This window comes from Dicentrarchus labrax, unplaced genomic scaffold (genome assembly GCF_905237075.1).
Source record: "Dicentrarchus labrax unplaced genomic scaffold, dlabrax2021, whole genome shotgun sequence".
In the NCBI taxonomy this organism is placed as follows: domain Eukaryota; kingdom Metazoa; phylum Chordata; class Actinopteri; family Moronidae; genus Dicentrarchus; species Dicentrarchus labrax.
In genome coordinates this window covers 2,392,248-2,411,815 of record NW_026136704.1, presented here as the reverse complement: position 1 = coordinate 2,411,815, position 19,568 = coordinate 2,392,248, and the positions used below count along the sequence as shown (strand labels likewise).

Here is a 19,568-nt window from a genome sequence, read left to right as displayed (position 1 = left end):
TGTGGTATGGTCATTTGAACATTGAGAGGATGAATAAGCTGCAGAAAATAGAAAACATTGCCTCCAACATTGTAAGGAAGCCACAAAAGTAGCTAGGTAGTATGTATGATGAACTCTTAAGAAGTAAAGCTGACAGAATTCTGGTAAATGGTAAAAGGACTGCACTTATATTGCGCCTTTCTAGTTTTTCAACCACTCAATGCGCTGTATACTTCATGTCACACTCACCCCATTCACACACATTCATACACTGATGGCAGTAGCTGTCATGCAATATGCCAACTGCTCACCAGAACGCAAACTTATCATTCACACACACACTCAGACAGCATCGGGAGCAATTTAGGGTTCAGTGTCTTGCTCAATGACACTTCGACATGCAGCAAGAGGAAAATTTCCACATTGTGGACAAAAAACATTTCGTATTTGTATTCATATTCATTAGTGTTTGATAGAAACACAGCTTTAAAGACCTTAATGAGGATTCTGCACCTGAAGTATCCCTGAGTCGATCAGTCTGTTCTCCTTCCCTCTGCCCTGACTGTGAGAGAACCAACACAGTCTATATTAAGCATCAGAAGGAATTGACAGAGTGTCTTTCTATTAATACCTGAGAGACTGCCGGCAAGCATCTATAATAGATACAACTGCTGCTTGTGTTGCTTTTTAAAGTCTACCGTGCTCAGATCAGTATTTTCTTCAGGTCATACACTGTAGCACTAAAACACTTGTTCTGGGAGCATTTAGTTTTCTCTCCTTTAGCTTATATGTGGCCTGGTCAAGAATGATTGGACCATGCACAGGATAAAATCTTTTTGTGGGTTTTTATTCCCCTACTCTATTTTTGAGGATTTAAGATAGTTACAGTTGCAACAAAACATTCAGGCGGACCCAACAAAAGCTTCTAAATCATTTTACCTTCCAGGAGAGACTCAAAGTTAGGCATACATTGATGGACATAATTCCTAATCTGCAAATATCGGAAAAAATGTGTTTTGGGAAGAGAAAACTAGTTTTTTGTTTGAGTAAATGTGGCAAACTGTTTGTTAATATACAAATCTTTCAAAGTAACTAAACCTGTTAACCTCCAAATGTTGAAGGACCCATCTGAAAGGGATGGGGAGAATGCATGACTGCAATATATTGGGGCATGAATAGAAGTGTCTGGCAACCTTCAGCCCTTTCTAATTTGCTGCCATATTTTTAAGCAATTAAAAACTATCATGTTATCTATCTTAGTTGCAGGGGGTCTGGGTGCTGAGAAGAGAAGTGCTGGAAGTGAACTGTTTTTGCCATCAATCATTTCGATGGCAACCCAGGAGGGAATCTCAGCAGATACTTCCATCTTGTAACCCTCCTGCCAATAGACAAGGGTCCTAGCATTGCTACCCAATCATAATGCAGGAAATATGGTAATCCAAACCCTCCCATTTCTCCTGGTTTATGTAAATGAGTTTTTGAAATTCTATGAGCTTTGAAGCCCCAAATAAAAGGCGAAACTATCGAATCCAAAGATTTGATAAAAGAATGTGCCACAAAAATGGGTACATTTTAAAAAAAGATACAAAAACCTCGGCAGGGAGACCATTTTGATGGCATTCATTTGACCCACCATAGAAAGAGGAAGGGTCCTCCATTTTTCAATGTCCCTCCTCAGTTTTTCCACTTTCTCAAGAAAATTCAACTTAAAAATTTGTTTAGGGTCATTTGGCAGAACTACTCCAACACACTTCAGTCTATCTGTAATTTTGAATGGGAGATTATGCAAAACTTCAGCATTGAGATCAGCTCCCAGCGACATAAATTACTCTTCCGCCACTTAATGGTGTATCCTGAAACTTAACCAAATGTTCTTATAAGATCTAGTAGAACAGGAACAGATTGCTCAGGCTGTGATATGAAGAGAACAACATCATCCGCATATAGGGAAATATGATGCTCCACATTACCCAATCAGAGGGTTCAATAGAAGGGTGATTCCTAATACTAATGGCAACAGGCTCAATAGCAATGACCAAGAGCAACAGGCTGAGGGGGCAGCCCTGGCGTGTCTCGCGGTGTAATGAGAACGACACTAACATACATTATATTCATTAATCTCCTGACATCAGAAAATTAATTCAATTCAATTCAATTCAATTCAATTTTATTTGTATAGCGCCAATTCATAACAGAAGTTATCTCAGGACACTTTTCAAATAGAGTAGGTCTAGACCGAACTCTTTAAAACATGATTTACAGAGACCCAACAGTACCACCATGAGCAAGCACTTGGCGACAAGGGCAAGGAAAAACTGCCTGTTAAAAGGCAGAAACCTAGGACAGATCCTTCGGCAGACAGACAGACAGACAGACAGACAGGTGCACAGCAATAATACTATTGGCAATGGCAATCCAGCAGGACCATGGCAGGAGGCTCCACCAGGATCGATAAGCACCTGCAAGACGAGAAAGCACAAGAACTCCGGGGAAGAAGTGAAGTTAGTAACATGCATTAATGGGACATGAATGAGTGCAGAAAGAGAGAGGAAGAGAGGAGCTCAGTGCACCATGAGAAATCCCCCGATAGTCTAGGCCTATAGCAGCATAACTAAGGGATGGTTCAGGACTCACCTGATCCAGCCCTAACTATAAGCTTTATCAAAGAGGAACGTCTTAAGCCTACTCTTAAATGCGGTGAGGGTGTCTGCTTCCCGAACCACAACTGGAAGCTGGTTCCACAGGAGAGGAGCTTGGTAACTGAATGCTCTGGCTCCTGTTCTCCTTTTTGAGACTATAGGAACCACAAGTAGCCCAGCATTCAGAGAACGTAGTGTTCTAGAGGGGTAATAGGGTACTATGAGCTCTTTAAGATATGAAGGGGCCTGACCATGAAGAGCTTTATAGGTGAGGAGGAGGATTTTAAATTCTATTCTACATTTTACAGGGAGCCAGTGCAGAGAAGCTAGTACAGGAGAGATGTGATCTCTTTTTCTAGTTCCTGTCAGTACTCGTGCTGCAGCGTTCTGAATTAATTGGAGCGTTTTAATGGACTTATTGGGGCAACCTGATAATAAAGAGTTGCAGTAATCCAGCCTTGAAGTAACAAATGCATGGATTAGTTTTTCTGCATCTGTCTGTGATAGTATGTGTCTAATTTTTCTAATATTACGTAAATGAAAAAAGGCAGTCCCAGAGGTCTGCTTCATGTGGGAGTTAAATGACAAATCCTGATCAAAGATAACTCCAAGATTCCTGAAAGTGGTGCTAGAGGCCAAGGTAATGCCATCTAGAGTAACTATATCTTTAGACAGTGAGTCTCTAAGGTTTTTGGGGCCAAGAACAAGAATTTCGTTTTTTTCTGAGTTTAACATCAGAAAATTGCAGCTCATCCAAGATTTTATGTCCTTAAGACATGTTTGTAATTTAGATAATTGATTAATTTCATCGGGCTTGATCGATAGATATAACTGTGTATCATCTGCATAACAGTGAAAGTTAATGGAGTGATTCCTAATAATGTTGCCTAAAGGGAGCATATATAAAGGAAGACTAGAACGGCGAAGCCCACAGGTCACCACCAACCGCTTCACGTTTCCAATACATTTTCCCCACTCAGCGATACACCCGCTGAGGAACCAACTCTGATAATTGGCAGCTCCATAGTCAGAAACGTGAAGTTAGCGAAGCCAGCGGCCATAGTTAAATGTATCCCTGGGGCCAGAGCGGGCGACATTGAATCAAATTTAAAACTGCTGGCTAAAGGTAAACGTAAATACAGTAAGATTGTTATCCACGTCGGCGGTAACGACACCCGTTTACGCCAATCGGAGGTCACTAAGATTAATGTGGAGTCGGTGTGTAATAATGCTAAGACAATGTCGGACTCCGTAGTTTTCTCTGGACCCCTCCCCAATGTGATCAGTGATGACATGTATAGCCGCATGTCGTCATTCCACCGCTGGCTGTCGAGGTGGTGTCCAGCAAACGATGTGGGCTTCATTGATAACTGGAAGCCTTTTTGGGGAAAACCTGGTCTGATTAGGAGAGACGGCATCCATCCCACTTTGGATGGAGCGGCTCTCTTATCTAGCAACATGGCGAAGTTTATTTCTAAAACCTGACAGTCAAGAGTTAGGACCAGGAAGCAGAGCTGCTGTCTTACACACTTCTCTGCTCTTTCTTTAGAACAGTCACCCACCCAAAACCCCGTAGAGACTGTGTCTGTCCCCCGACCACCTAAATTATTTAAAGAAATAAAAACAAGAGGAGTTCAACATAAAAATCTAATAAAAATTAAAACCAACTCCTCAGTAGCACAAAATAAGAGAATGAAATGTGGGCTGTTAAATATCAGGTCTCTGTCCTCTAAAGCTGTTTTAGTGAACGAATTAATATCAGATTATGATATTGATTTACTTTGTCTTACTGAGACCTGGTTGTCCCACGAGGAGTATGTTAGCCTAAATTAATCCACCCCCCCAGTCATATTAATACTCACATTCCTCGAAGCACTGGCCGTGGAGGTGGAGTGGCAGCCATATATGATTTGAGCGTTTTAATGGACCCTAAACCTAAACTAAATTATAATTCATTTGAAAGCCTTGTTCTAAGTCTTTTTCACCCAAACTGGAAAACACTGCAGCCAGTTCTATTTGTTATAGTGTACCGCGCTCCTGGACCGTACTCTGACTTTATATCTGAATTTTCAGGGTTTCTATCAAGTTTAGTCCTTAAATCAGATAAAGTAATTATTGTAGGTGATTTTAATATTCATGTGGATGTTGACAATGACAACCTTAGTAATGCATTTATATCATTAATAGACTCAATTGGCTTCTGTCAGAGTGTAAATAAACCAACTCATTGTTTTAATCACACTCTTGACCTTGTTTTATCATATGGCATTGATATTGAACATTTAATAGTCTTCCCACATAATCCTTTCCTATCTGACCATTATTTAATAACTTTTGAATTTATATTATTAGATTATAAGCCATTAGGCAAAACTTCCTACAGCAGATGTCTATCTGACAGTGCTGTAGCTAAATTTAAGGAGGAGATTCCTTCAGTGTTTAATTCAATGCCATGTCTGAATTTAACAGAGTCCTATAATGACTTTAGTCCCTCTGAAATTGATAATCTTGTCGATAGTGCTACAGGCTCACTACGATCAACATTAGACTCTATCGCTCCTATAAAAAGGAAATTATTAAAACATAGGAGACTAGCACCTTGGTATAACCACCAAACCCGCCAGTAAAAACAAATAGCTAGAAAATCTGAAAGGAAATGGCGCTCTTCCAAATTATTAGAATATCGCTCAATTTGGCAAGATAATCTTAAAACCTATAGAAAGGCCCTCCGTAATGCCAGAGGAGCCTATTACTCAGCACTAATAGAAGAAAATAAGAACAACCCTAGGTTCCTCTTCAGCACTGTAGCCAGGCTGACAGAGAGTCACAGCTCTATCGAGCCACATATCCCCATAAACTTAAGTAGCAATGACTTCATGAGCTTCTTCTATAATAAAATTATTACTATTAGAGAAAAAATTAATCACCAACTGCCATCAACAGTTATCAGTGGCTCTCCAAGTTCAGGGACTTCTGTCAATGTAAACTTAGATATATATTTAGACTGTTTTTCTGCTATCGATCTTCATCAGTTAACTTCAATCATTTCTTCATCGAAGCCATCAACCTGTCTATTAGACCCGATCCCAACTAGGCTGCTTAAAGAAGTTGTTCCCTTAATTGGCACTTCTTTACTGGATATGATTAATCTTTCTTTATTATCAGGATATGTACCACAGTCCTTTAAAGTAGCTGTAATTAAACCCCTTCTTAAAAAGTCCACTCTTGACCCAGGGGTTTTAGCCAACTATAGACCGATTTCTAACCTCCCCTTCCTCTCTAAGATTCTGGAGAAAGTAGTCGCCAAAGAGTTGTGTGACTTTCTACATAACAACAGTTTATTTGAGGATTTTCAGTCAGGATTTAGAGTTCATCATAGCACAGAGACAGCTCTGATTAAAGTTAATAATGACCTTCTGACTGCTTCTGACAATGGACTTGTCTCTGTACTTGTATTATTAGATCTTAGTGCTGCATTTGACACCATTGACCATGATATTCTTTTACAGAGACTTGAGCATCAAATTGGCATTAAAGGAACTGCCCTAAGCTGGTTTAAGTCATACTTATCAGATCGTTCTCAGTTTGTACATGTTAACGATGAATCCTCCATAAATACTAAAGTTAGTCATGGAGTTCCACAAGGTTCTGTACTTGGACCAATACTATTTACTTTATATATGCTCCCTTTAGGCAACATTATTAGGAATCACTCCATTAACTTTCACTGTTATGCAGATGATACGCAGTTATATCTATCAATCAAACCCAATGAAATTAATCAATTATCTAAATTACAAACATGTCTTACGGACATAAAATCCTGGATGACCTGCAATTTTCTGATGTTAAACTCAGAAAAAAACAAAATTCTTGTTCTTGGCCCCAAAAACCTTAGAGACTCATTGTCTAAAGATATAGTCACTCTAGATGGCATTAACTTGGCCTCTAGCACCACTGTCAGGAATCTTGGAGTTATCTTTGATCAGGATTTGTCATTTAACTCCCACATAAAGCAGACCTCTAGGACCGCCTTCTTTCATTTACGTAATATTAGAAAAATTAGACACATACTATCACAGACAGATGCAGAAAAACTAATCCATGCATTTGTTACTTCAAGGCTGGATTACTGCAACTCTTTATCATCAGGTTGCCCCAATAAGTCCATTAAAACGCTCCAATTAATTCAGAACGCTGCAGCACGAGTACTGACAGGAACTAGAAAAAGAGATCACATCTCTCCTGTACTAGCTTCTCTGCATTGGCTCCCTATAAAATGTAGAATTGAATTTAAAATCCTCCTCCTCACCTATAAAGCTCTTCATGGTCAGGCCCCTTCATATCTTAAAGAGCTCATAGTACCCTATTACCCCACTAGAACATTACGTTCTCTGAATGCTGGCCTACTTGTGGTTCCTATAGTCTCTAAAAGTAGAACAGGAGCCAGAGCCTTCAGTTACCAAGCTCCTCTCCTGTGGAACCAGCTTCCAGTTGTGGTTCGGGAGGCAGACACCCTCACCACATTCAAGAGTAGGCTTAAGACATTCCTCTTTGATAAAGCTTATAGTTAGGGCTGGATCAGGTGAGTCCTGAACCATCCCTTAGTTATGCTGCTATAGGCCTAGACTATCGGGGGATTTCCCATGGTGCACTGAGCTACTCTCTTCCTCTCTCTTTCTGCACTCATTCATGTCCCATTAATGCATGTTACTAACTCCACTTCTTCCCCGGAGTTCTTGTGCTTTCTCGTCTCGCAGGTTCTCATGGATCCTGGTGGAGCCTCCTGCCATGGTCCTGCTTGACTGCCATTGCCAATACTGTTGTTGCTGTGCACCTGTCTGTCTGTCTGTCTCTCGCTCTCTCTCTCTCTGCCTCTCTCTCTCTCTCTCTCTCTCTCTCTCTCTCTCTCTCTCTCACCCCAACTGGTCGAGACAGACGACCACCCACCTAGAGCCGGAGGATCTGTCCTAGGTTTCTGCCTTTTAACAGGCAGTTTTTCCTTGCCCTTGGCGCCAAGTGCTTGCTCATGGTGGTACTGTTGGGTCTCTGTAATTAATGTTAAAGAGTTCGGTCTAGACCTGCTCTATCTGAAAAGTGTCCTGAGATAACTTCTGTTATGAATTGGCGCTATACAAATAAAATTGAATTGAATTGAATTGAATAAAGTAAATAATATTGGTCCAAGCACAGAACCTTGTGGAACTCCATGACTAACTGTATTATTTATTGAAGATTCATCGTTAACATGTACAAACTGCGAACAATCTGATAAATATGACTTAAACCAGCTTAGTGCGGTTCCTTTAATGCCAATTTGATGCTCAAGTCTCTGTAAAAGAATATTATGGTCAATGGTGTCAAATACAGCACTAAGATCTAATAATACAAGTACAGAGACAAGTCCATTGTCAGAAGCAATCAGAAGGTCATTATTAACTTTAATCAGAGCTGTCTCTGTGCTGTGATGAACTCTAAATTCTGACTGAAAATCCTCAAATAAACTATTGTTATGTAGAAAGTCACACAACTCTTTGGCGACTACTTTCTCCAGAATCTTAGAGAGGAAGGGGAGGTTAGAAATCGGTCTATAGTTGGCTAAAACCCCTGGGTCAAGAGTGGGCTTTTTAAGAAGGGGTTTAATTACAGCTACTTTAAAGGACTGTGGTACATATCCTGATAATAAAGAAAGATTAATCATATCCAGTAAAGAAGTGCCAATTAAGGGAACAACTTCTTCTCTCTCTCTCTCTCTCTCTCTCTCTCTCTCTCTCTCTCTCTCTCACCCCAACTGGTCGAGACAGACGACCACCCACCTAGAGCCGGAGGATCTGTCCTAGGTTTCTGCCTTTTAACAGGCAGTTTTTCCTTGCCCTTGTCGCCAAGTGCTTGCTCATGGTGGTACTGTTGGGTCTCTGTAATTAATGTTAAAGAGTTCGGTCTAGACCTGCTCTATTTGAAAAGTGTCCTGAGATAACTTCTGTTATGAATTGGCGCTATACAAATAAAATTGAATTGAATTGAATTGAATAAAGTAAATAATATTGGTCCAAGCAGAGAACCTTGTGGAACTCCATGGCTAACTGTAGTATTTATTGAAGATTCATCGTTAACATGTACAAACTGCGAACAATCTGATAAATATGACTTAAACCAGCTTAGTGCGGTTCCTTTAATGCCAATTTGATGCTCAAGTCTCTGTAAAAGAATATTATGGTCAATGGTGTCAAATACAGCACTAAGATCTAATAATACAAGTACAGAGACAAGTCCATTGTCAGAAGCAATCAGAAGGTCATTATTAACTTTAATCAGAGCTGTCTCTGTGCCGTGATGAACTCTAAATTCTGACTGAAAATCCTCAAATAAACTATTGTTATGTAGAAAGTCACACAACTCTTTGGCGACTACTTTCTCCAGAATCTTAGAGAGGAAGTGGAGGTTAGAAATCGGTCTATAGTTGGCTAAAACCCCTGGGTCAAGAGTGGGCTTTTTAAGAAGGGGTTTAATTACAGCTACTTTGAAGGACTGTGGTACATATCCTGATAATAAAGAAAGATTAATCATATCCAGTAAAGAAGTGCCAATTAAGGGAACAACTTCTTTAAGCAGCCTAGTTCGGATCGGGTCTAATAGACAGGTTGATGGCTTCGATGAAGAAATGATTCAAGTTAAATGATGAAGATCGATAGCAGAAAAACAGTCTAAATATATATCTAAGTTTACATTAGCAAAAGTCCCTGAACTTGGAGAGCCACTGATAACTGTTGATGGCAGTTGGTGATTAATTTTCTCTCTAATAGTAATAATTTTATTATAAAAGAAGCTCATGAAGTCATTGCTACTTAAGTTTATGGGGATATGTGGCTCAATAGAGCTGTGACTCTCTGTCAGCCTGGCTACAGTACTGAAGAGGAACCTAGGGTTATTCTTATTTTCTTCTATCAGTGCTGAGTAATAGGCTCCTGTGGCGTTTCGGAGGGCCTTTCTATAAGTTTTAAGATTATCTTGCCAAATTGAGCGATATTCTGATAATTTGGAAGAGCGCCATTTCCTTTCAGATTTCCTAGCATTTGCTTTAACTGGCGGGTTTGGTGATTGTACCACGGTGCTAGTCTCCTATGTTTTAATAATTTCCTTTTTATAGGAGCGATAGAGTCTAATGTTGATCGTAGTGAGCCTGCAGCACTATCGACAAGATTATCAATTTCAGAGGGACTAAAGTTGTTATAGGATTCTGTTAAATTGAGAGATGGCATTGAATTAAACACTGAAGGAATCTCCTCCTTAAATTTAGCTACAGCACTGTCAGATACACATCTGCTGTAGGAAGTTTTGCCTAATGGCTTATAATCTAATATTATGAATTGAAAGTTATTAAATAATGGTCAGATAGGAAAGGATTATGTGGGAAGACTATTAAATGTTCAATATCAATGCCATATGAAAGAACGAGGTCAAGAGTGTGATTAAAACAAAGAGTTGGTTTATTTACACTCTGACAGAAGCCAATTGAGTCTATTATTGATATAAATGCATTACTAAGGCTGTCATTGTTAACATCCACATGAATATTAAAATCACCCACAATAATTACTTTATCTGATTTAAGGACCAAACTTGATAAAAACTCTGAGAATTCAGATATAAAATCAGAGTACGGTCCAGGAGAGCGGTACACTATAACAAATAGAACTGGCTGCAGTGTTTTCCAGGATGGGTGAGAAAGACTAAGAACAAGGATTTCAAATGAATTATAATTAGGGACCGACCCAGCGACTGCTGGAGGTCCCTATTGTATTTGCTATGTTTCTTCTTACTTATTATTTTTAGCACTTTTGATTGCGTTTTTTGCCCCCCTGAACATATACAAAAAGTCCATTTTATTTGGCAAAGTGGTCAGGCCTGGTGAAAAATTTTATATTCTATGCGTTGCTTTCGGGTTGGCCAGTAGGTGGCGATACTATCATAAATAATGCGTTTAGACTAATAACTTCTGCATAGTTTGTCGCACATTCAAAAAACTTATATTCACTCGTTCGGTGAATGGAGCTGAATCTTCCTACATAGGCCACGCCCCCTTCCGCCTGTAATTTTTTTTCGTTGGCCTGGAATCACAACATTGAAAGTTTCCCATAGAGTGGAGTCTGTGACTTCTGAGTTGTCATTACTCTCGAGAAATTCTGAGATCTTAGTAGATATGTGTTGACAAAATGAAGCACCAGAAAGCAGTGATGGGTGAAGACGCCAGGTATACTGCTGCTTTTTATGATTAACGTCAAGAACCAATAAAGTCGGAGAGTGGTCAGAAATTAAAGTATTGTGATATTTTGAAGAAACCACATTCAATATCAATTTAGAGTCAAGTAGAAAATAATCTATTCTTGAAAAGGACTTGTGCATTTGTGAGAAAAAAAGAGTAATCTCGATCTGTAGGATGCCCCAGTCTCAAAATGTCAACTAGATTCATGGAAGCCATCAAGTTATTTAAAACCGTGGAGGAGGTAGACAACTGATTTAGTTGGACCAACGTTCCTCAAATTACTGAATTAAAAGGGAGGGTATGCATTTCAGTAGTAGAAATGCTAGGTTCGAGGGTGGGACTGTTCGAAATGTCGTAGTTGTATGTGTAGGGGTTATCTGTGGATGTGTGTGTGGATGTGTGTGGAGGGAGGAGGTTGTACTTCCACTTCTATTTATTTGCCTATTTGTTTTTAAAACTTCTGTTTTGATTTATCCATAAAAGACTATCTCAGCCTAATATAAATTTAAAAAGAATATTTTAGACATTCAAATTACAAGCTGGAATGTAAGGGGAATGAGGAAATTGGCCAAATTGAAACAAGTATTAAACAGGATAAAAAATCTCAACTCAAAAATAGTCTTTTTACAAGAAACACATATGATTGCTTCAGACATACACTCTTTGAGTAAAAGATGGCCAGGTCAGGTACTTCAGGCTTCCCACAGTACTCATGCGAGAGGCGTAGTTATTCTTATACACAAATCAATTCCATTTCAGATCATAAAAACTACCCAAGATCAATCTGGAAGGTATATTATAGTTCAAGGTAATGTCACAAAAATAAATCTTATAAATGTATACTGTCCTAACGAAGACAATCCACAATTTTTTTAAAGGTATTTCTTACTGTGTCAGCCTTGGAGGGACTTTATATTTTTGGGGGAGATTTTAACTGTGCCCTCGACCCAGTGTTAGATAGATGTGGGAAAAAAAAAAACCTAGACTAGTTCTACCTAAGCACTTGGAGCCATTTCCTTGTTTTAGTGACTTTTCGCAAAAAAATTACCAACATTTTCTCACACGCAAGCTTCATTAGCATTAACACTTAACGATGGCTTCTCCCTCTCCCTCTGCTGCTCTGTCTTGCTCAGTGTGTCAGATGTTTAGTTATTCCTCTGCCTCCTTTAGTGATAATCAAACCTGTATTGTAAGTGTAATTTATTCACTGCGCTGGAGGCAAGGCTCAGTGAACTGGAGGCAGGGCACTGCACCACAGAGATATCTTTTTTTTTTTTCTTTTTTTTTTAAAGTATATTTTTTGGGGGGCTTTTATTTCCTTTAATTCAGTGGTTCTCAACTGGTGGGGCCCCCTAGGGGGGCGCGGACACTCTCCCGGGGGGGCGCGAGTAGGCTACAGGATGGGAGGAAAAAAAAATCTGATGTTTTTGTGGTGTTTGGAGACTGACGTGAAAGCACGTATCACTCTGCAGTTACTGTGCTCAACGAGCAGCGGGTGCTGCCGTGAGCCCCTCCCCGGTCCAAAGCACTCACAGGCGGTCAGTCTCTGTAACCTCGCGCAGCAGCCTGCAGTCAGAGCAGAGAGGAGACACACACCACTCCGCGTCCAGGCTGCAAATGAATCGCGCATGCGCATGGCCGCCGCCGTTCCCGCCCTGGCTCACAGAGCGGGGTTTAAATGTAAATGTTTCTTCACTCACTCTGCACTCTCACACAAAAAATACAACACTGCGCGTAGCTCCATTCACTCTAGTCTAGTCTCTTGCCAAGTTCGCTTGTGCCAGCTCTCGCTACTCTATCTATTATCAATCTCGATATCATTTTCTTATACTCCAAAACCAAAACAGTCTTTTTAAAGACTAATCCCACAAACAGTCTTTTTAAAGATTATCCCCATCTCAGTTATTTTTATGTTTTTATGTTTATTTTTTAACTGCTAGGCAGGATAAACCGGCTGAATATTTTAAAAGAAAGCTTGATGGCCTCCAACAGCAACAGGCAACCATGTCAGCGCACAGCACTGTGTCTAAACAGTGTTTGGAGGCATCGTATGTAGTGGCCAAAAGAATAGCCAAACTGGGTAAACCGCATACAATTGCAGAGACTCTCATTTTGCCGGCTGCGCAAGACGTGCAGAATAATGATAGGAGATAGTGCAGCAGCCAAACTCGGTGCAGTACCACTATCCTATGACACAGTAGCTAGGAGAATTTCAGACATGTCTAATGATATCAGAGAGCAACTGATAGAGTTCATAAAAAAAGAGTCCTTACTACGCGCTGCAGCTGGACGAATCCACTGATATTGCTGGGCAGGCACAGCTCCTCACCTATGTCAGGTATCTGCGGGACAAGGTGATTGAGGAGGATGTCCTGTTTTGCCGGCCTCTTCAGTCGCACACTACAGGAGAAGCCATCTTCAATGTCCTTGATGTTTTTATCCGTGAAAATTGTTTGGCTTGGGACCGATGCGTTGGCCTATGCACGGATGGTGCGCGGGCAATGACGGGCGAGCTCGGCCTAGCTGCTCGCGTTAAGCAAGTAGCTCCACTTGTGAAATGGACACATTGCATGGTCCATCGCGAAGCACTAGCTGCTAAAAAAATGCCGGTTCTCTTTGACTCCGTGCTGAACCAATCCGTGAAAATGATAAATCTCATCAAATCACGGCCGCTAAACTCTCGCTTGTTTGGGGTCTTCTGCCAGGAGATGGGGTCAGGGCACGAACAGCTGCTTCTGCACACTGAAGTTCGCTGGCTCTCCAGGGGGCGGGTGTTACAGCGGTTGTATGAGCTGCGAGAAGAGGTGAAGTGGTTTTTGACAGAAATCAAATCAGATCTGGCGAAGCATCTGGATGACACTATGTGGCTTGCGTCTCTGTCCTATTTGGTCAATATATTTGACCGCTTGAATGGCCTCAACCTGTCTTTGCAAGGCCGCGAAACTCATATTTTGCTCCTTGCAGACAGAGTGGACGCCTTCACACAAAAACTTGACCTCTGGCATGGCCGCATCAGTCGAGGGAACTGCGACATGTTCCCCAGCCTTGCAGACTTTATCACGGATGCAGGCACGTCACACGATTTCTCCTCTCTATTTCAATCAGCGTCTGAGAACCTGTCAGAAATGAGAACACAATTTGCGACGTACTTTAAGGAGGATTATCGCTCTTTTGCGTGGGTTCGAGATCCATTTGTGTGCACAGCAAACGAGCTGTCAATCGATATGCAGGAACAGCTCATTGAGCTGAAGAGTGACAGTAGGCTGAAGGAAGTCTTTACCTCCTGCCCTCTTTCGTCATTCTGGGCAGCACTGATGCAGGAATACCCTCAACTCTGTGACGTCGCCTTGAAGATTCTCTTGCCTTTCGCGTCGACATATTTGTGTGAGGCAGGATTCTCAAAAATGACTGCACTCGAAACAAAGTACCGCAATCGTGCACAAATCGAGGATGATTTGAGGCTATGTTTATCAGACATTGCTCCAAGAATTGAGGATCTTTGCAAGGCAAAGCAGGCTCAGGTCTCACATTAACATCGCCTACCTGCAAGCTTCTGTCAAAAATGCAGATGATATGCCTACTATTAGGCCTAGTTATAACACTACTAAACACACACTAATAAAGAATAAATTCATATCAGAGGTCTGGTGCCAATTCCCAATTATAGCAATAGCCTAGTAATGATAATAGGCCTACTGATGATAATAATAATAATAATAATAATAATAATAATAATAACAACAATAAAGCATGTAACCTCATATAATTATATAGCAATAGCCTAGTCATGATAATAGGCCTACTACTACTCATAATAATAATAATAATAATAATAATAATAATAATAATGCCTGCAAGCTCACATTAGAAGTCTGGTGCTACTGCCAATTATAACAATAGCCTAGTAATGATAATAGGCCTATACCTACTGCTACTGATGATAATAATAATAATAATAATATGGCCCTAAAAATAATAGCCTAGCCTAGGGCTATCTATCTATCTATCTATCTATCTATCTATCTATCTATCTATCTATCTATCTATGCAAGGTGGTGTAGTGGGGGTGGCGCCGGGAAGGGGGGGCAACTGCAATGAACCAGCTTTGGGGGGGCCCAGCTTGCAAAAGGTTGAGAACCCCTGATTTAATTGATAGAGACAGCCGAAGGTAGACAGGAAAGGGGGGCAGAGAGAGGGGATGAAATGCAGCAAAGGGCCGCGGGTTGGACTCAAACCCTGGGCCACTGCAGCAAGGACTCAGCCTCAGCACATGGGTTGCCAGCTCTAACAACTGAGCTAACCGGGCGCCCCAACCACAGAGATATCTTTAGCCGCAATAGCTAGCCAGCCCCCAGTAGTTGGTGCGGGCCAATCCAAGGTAGCTTCTGCTAGCCGTCCCCCAGTGGTTCCCAAGCAGCCGGGAAGCCAAGGAGGCTGGGTGACTGTCTGGGGGAAGCATAGCTGCAAACAAAAGAAGCCCACAGTTCACCACCAAAAGGTTCATGTTTCCAATAAATTTTCCCCACTCAGCGAAACACCCGGTGAGAAACCAACTGTGATTATTGGCAGCTCTATAGTTAGGAACATAAATTTAGCGAAGCCAGCGACAACAGTTATATGTATCCCTGGGGCCAGAGCGGGCAACATCGAATCGTATTTACAACTGCTGGCTAAAGATAAACGTAATCATAGTAAGATAGTTATTCACGCCTGGCGGTAATGACACCCGATTACGCCAATCGGAAGTCACAAAAATTAATGTGGGGTCAGTTTGTACTACTTGTGGTTCCTATAGTCTCTAAAAGTAGAACAGGAGCCAGAGCCTTCAGTTACCAAGCTCCTCTCCTGTGGAATCAGCTTCCAGTTGTGGTTCGGGAGGCAGACACCCTCACCACATTCAAGAGTAGGCTTAAGACATTCCTCTTTGATAAAGCTTATAGTTAGGGCTGGATCAGGTGAGTCCTGAACCATCCCTATTCCCCCCACTATCGGGGGATTTCCCATGATGCACTGAGCTCCTCTCTTCCTCTCTCTTTCTGCACTCATTCATGTCCCATTAATGCATGTTACTAACTTCACTTCTTCCCCGGAGTTCTTGTGCTTTCTCGTCTCGCAGGTTCTTATCGATCCTGGTGGAGCCTCCTGCCATGGTCCTGCTAGATTGCCATTACCAATACTGTTGTTGCTGTGCACCTGTCTGTCTCTCTCTCTCTCTCATTCTCTCTCTCTCTCACCCCACCTAGAGCCGAAGGATCTGTCCTAGGTTTCTGCCTTTTAACAGGCAGTTTTTCCTTGCCCTTGTCGCCAAGTGCTTGCTCATGGTGGTACTGTTGGGTCTCTGTAAATAATGTTATAAAGAGTTCGGTCTAGACCTGTTCTATTTGAAAAGTGTCCTGAGATAACTTCTGGAATGAATTGGTGCTATACAAATAAAATTGAATTGAATTGAATTGTAGATATGCAAAAACAATGAAACCATAGTTTTGACCAGTGATGACATGTATATTCGCATGTGGTCATTCCACTGCTGGCTGCCGAGGTGGTGTCCAGAAAATTATTCTGATGCTTCAGAGATAACTGGCAGCTTTTTTGGGAAAAACCTGGTCTGATTAGGAGAGACGGCATCGATCCCACTTTGGATTGAGCAGCTCTCTTATCTAGGAATATAAGTTTATTTCTAAAACCTAACAACCCAGAGTTGGGACCAGGAAGCAGAGCTGCTGTCTTACAAACTTCTCTGCGCTTTCATTAGAACAGTCACCCACCCAAAACCCCATAGAGACGGTGTCTGTCCCCCCACCACCTAAATTATTTAAAGAAATTAAAACAAGAAGAATTAAACATAAAAACCTAATAAAAATTAAAACTAACTCTCTGGTAGCACAAAATAAAATAATTAAATGTAGACTGTTACATATCAGCTTTCTGTCCTCTAAAGCTGTTTTAGTGAATGAATAATTATCAGATTATGACATTGATTTACTTTGTCTTACTGAGACCTGGTTGTGCCACGAAGAGTATATTAGCCTAATTTTCTATCTGAATTCTCAGAGTTATTATCAAGTTTAGTCCTTAAATCAGATAAAGTAATTATTGTAGGTGATTTTAATATTCATGTGGATGTTAACAATGACAGCCTTAGTAATGCATTTATCTAATTAGTAGACTGTAGACTGGTGTAAATAAAGCCACTCATTGTTTTAATCAGACTCTTGACCTTGTTATATCATATGGCATTGATAATGAACATTTAATAGTCTTCCCACAAAATCCTTTTCTATCTGACCATTATTTAATAACTTTTGAATTTCTGTTACTAGATTATAAACCATTAGGCAAAACTTCCTACAGCAGATGCTATCTGACGGTGCTGTAGCTAATTTTAAGGAGGAGATTCCATCAATGTTTAATTCAATGCAATGTCTGAATATAACAGAGTCTTATAACAACTTTAGTCCTTCCCAAATTGATAATCCTGTTAATAGTGCTGCAGGCTCACTACGAACAACATTAGATTCTATCGCCCCTATAAAGAGGAAAATATTAAATCATAGGAGACTAGCACCGTGACACAACCAACAAAAAGAGTACCCTATACCCCTCTAGAACACTGTGTCTCTGAATGCAGGGCTACTTGTGGTTCCTATAAAGTAGAACATGAGCCAGAGCCTTCAGCTACCAAGCTCCTCTCTTCTCTTCTCCCTCACTCAGAGTTCTTCTCGTCTCGCAGGTTCTCTATGGATCCGCTAGCTCCGGGAGTGGTTGGCCATCAGTCTCACCTAACCCTAACCTTAGCAGGGAACATAGGACCCAGGGAACATAGGACCCGGGGAACATAGGACCCGGGGAACATAGGGATGACCCCTCACTGATCACCGATCACTGGGTCTATTTAAAGACTTATGATTATAGTGCATCCTTGTCTATTTATTAATATTTACTATTATTAATAACTTTGTATAAATATATTAAGTATTTGGTCTTGTCATTGTCTGGAGGGAGTTTTTCTCTCAAGTGTCTGTTGCTTTAGTGCAGCTTTTACCGGAGTTACCCGAATGAATTGACTGTCGTCTCTACATCTTTTCACATTCATAGCAGCCATATATGATTCAAGCCTTTTAATTGACCCTAAACCTAAACTAAATTATAATTCATTTGAAAGTCTCGTTCTTAGTCTTTCTCACCCAACCTGGAAAACACTGCAGCCAGTTCCTCTCATCTTTTACATGAATTTATTTACTTCTATTGGATTTTTGTTTGCGGGACTTTTGTTGCACTTGCAGTGAATGTGAATGTGACTGTGTCGGATATCTACCACTCTCCTCCAAGCACAGGCAGCCCCGCCTGCAGTGAAACTCAGCTGACTTAATACAAAAGATAGGACCGGATAAATAAAGCTCAACATAGTACATGGATACTGATCAGTTAAAAATTGCATTGATCTGTACCGATACCGATCGGATAGGGACGTCACTAGTTTGGCTATAATTTTTGTTCTAATATTCATTATTTTATGCATACACACACACATTCCCTTAGGAGGCAAGTGGTCAGCTGGTCCCTGGTCTGCTGGCACTCTCTTTCGAAAAACAAAAAAGTGAGGTCACTTTTAGTTTTTCGCTGTTTTTGCAGTGTGGCAGTACCACATCATTACCAGCAAATGCAGCTGCAGACAACAAAGGCAGACAACCAGTAGCTGACAACAAACACAAACCATTGCCTGACAATGAGACTTAACAACACACCTAGACTCATGCGCTTGACACTAGCCCCCAAAAATAATTTCTGCACTGAACAACTCACACATGTGCCTTAAGCAACAAAGCCCTACTCACCTATTTGAGTCATCTGACGTCTGTACACATAACACTGGAAGTCCCGGATAATGGGGTTCGCACATGTAAGGAAAGGGATGACAAAAACTGACAAGATATACTGTACAACACTACATGTGACAGGGATAACACACAACTATGGTATTGATTGCTGACATTGATACATGTGGTGGACAGGTGCTGCCCTGGAAACAGAGAAGAAAACTTGCTTGGCCAGAAGAAATTAATAAAAAATTGACTTGAAGTAATAGATGACCTTCCGTATTGTTACAAGATCTGTGGGTGTTTGGGGTGTCCTGGTAGCTAGCAAGCTTTGCTGTGTGTCAGATCATGTCTCCCCCATTTCCTGTCACTGTCAATTAAAGGTAATAAAAGATTGATTTCACACCTATAACTCCGTTAATTTGTTCCAGACAGAAAATGTTTGGTTCTGGTCTGGTTCTTCTCTCTAACTTTGGTGGTGGCTTCCACTGGCTTTTGTGGTGTTCAGTTAGTTGGAATCTTCAACTACATGCATGATCTTGGGTGGAATTTTGTTTACAGGGAGTTTACACCAAAGATTCACAATATGAGCCAAAACCTTCAACCACTTGCAGGTATGTGGTCTGCAACTTTAAAACCTGCCAGTTTACACCACAACGACTAGACAAGAAATGTATCATTTCCACAGACACAACTCTCTTTACTTCAGTTTTTCTGTCAATTTTCTGTAGTGCTGCACCATGCTGCCTTCAGGGGAATGGTACCATCTATAAAACTTCACCAACTCTGTAAACACAGGAAAATTGGCACTTTCTCTTTCTTGGTATTACCCATGGAGGATTTTCTTCATTCATTCAGCATTCATTTTTC

At 40.9% G+C, this 19,568-nt stretch overlaps 1 protein-coding gene and 2 long non-coding RNA genes across 3 annotated transcripts in view; 2 read left to right on the top strand and 1 right to left on the bottom strand.

Annotated features, from left to right (window-relative positions):
• LOC127362392 (uncharacterized) overlaps window positions 1-3,186 on the bottom strand; it is a 165,000-nt gene extending 161,814 nt beyond the window's left edge. Inside the window, exon 1 of the long non-coding RNA XR_007884446.1 lies at window positions 2,614-3,186. This is a non-coding gene — a long non-coding RNA (uncharacterized LOC127362392). The remainder of the gene's footprint in view (window positions 1-2,613) is intronic.
• LOC127362360 (melatonin receptor type 1B-B-like) overlaps window positions 1-19,568 on the top strand; it is an 81,722-nt gene that overhangs the window by 17,481 nt on the left and 44,673 nt on the right. The gene's annotated exons all lie outside the window — the stretch shown is intronic.
• Window positions 1-19,568, top strand: part of LOC127362389 (uncharacterized) — a 49,529-nt gene that overhangs the window by 2,764 nt on the left and 27,197 nt on the right. Inside the window, exon 2 of the long non-coding RNA XR_007884442.1 lies at window positions 3,178-3,305. This is a non-coding gene — a long non-coding RNA (uncharacterized LOC127362389). The remainder of the gene's footprint in view (window positions 1-3,177; window positions 3,306-19,568) is intronic.